The 1,004-nt window shown below is 40.4% G+C and overlaps 1 protein-coding gene across 1 annotated transcript in view; it reads right to left on the bottom strand.

The window, feature by feature from the left end:
* The window catches only part of LOC107578346 (protein Jade-2-like), a 21,802-nt gene that overhangs the window by 1,398 nt on the left and 19,400 nt on the right, over positions 1-1,004 (bottom strand). The window lies entirely within an intron of this gene.

Below are 1,004 nucleotides of genomic sequence, written 5' to 3'. Positions count from 1 at the left end.
TTCCAGGTGGACTTGATGGAGTGGTCCATCATGAGGCTGAGCAGGTTCTCCTCGCCCTGCAAGAGCTGGTCTGACAGGAGGCTGGCGGAGGGGTTGTGGCTCTCTCCGGATAGAGACCACTGGCTCAGCATGTTATCTGCCGTGATGTGAACCGACTGAGCCAGCCAGCTGTCAAAAAGCGAACCATCCAGTGGGAAGGATTTGGAGAAACCTGTGGAAGAGATATACATTCAGTCCGTGTCCAACCCAGCTACTACCAACCCTAAATCAAACACATCTGAACCAGCCAATCAAGGCGTCCAGAGGCCTGTTGCATGAAGCCGGTTTCGGTTTTCACCCACGCAAGTTACCCTGAGAGATCGTAAACTTAAACTGGACCAATCAGCTGTGAGGAAAGTGGCATACATCTGATGCAATAAAGACACTCCCCCTCTATCTCTCACTCCTAATTAAAGCAGCTCACAGTGAAAGAATTTTAAAGAGAAAATTGCGTCTTTTGCTGCTAATTATTATATTAATATTATATGAATTATGATCATTCATAATTCAAATAATTACTATATGAACTGGCAATTAATATTAAACTGAATTTAAATTAAATATATACACAAATACGTTTTAATATATAAAGCTTTTAAAATGGCTAAACTTATGCGTTTTCTTTGGAGCTCTTTGTGAAACTATATAAATGATTAATAGATTAAATTATTTATTTATTATAAATTCAGTTGATTCATTTGCATTTTCTCTCTGCCGCCTTCTCAAAGTTTTGCTGCAGCAACAGTGTTAATTCCTGCCTTGTAAATGCATTTAAATAATAATAACGACATCTCTTAATCTTCAGCAGAGAAGTGAATTGCACCGACTCTCGTGAGAAGTGAATCAAACTGATGCTCAGTGATTGGCTGTTTGCTGCACGCGCGTCAGAGTTAATCACAAACTCTGGATCAAACTCTTGTGTTGACAGAGAACGTTTATATCGAGCTTTGTGAGCCCGCTGAACC

Source organism: Sinocyclocheilus grahami, unplaced genomic scaffold (assembly GCF_001515645.1).
Source record: "Sinocyclocheilus grahami isolate Dianchi unplaced genomic scaffold, SAMN03320097.WGS_v1.1 scaffold9823.1, whole genome shotgun sequence".
Taxonomy (NCBI): domain Eukaryota; kingdom Metazoa; phylum Chordata; class Actinopteri; order Cypriniformes; family Cyprinidae; genus Sinocyclocheilus; species Sinocyclocheilus grahami.
The sequence above is the reverse complement of the archived record's forward strand: the minus strand, read 5'-3'. Positions and strand labels throughout refer to the sequence as shown.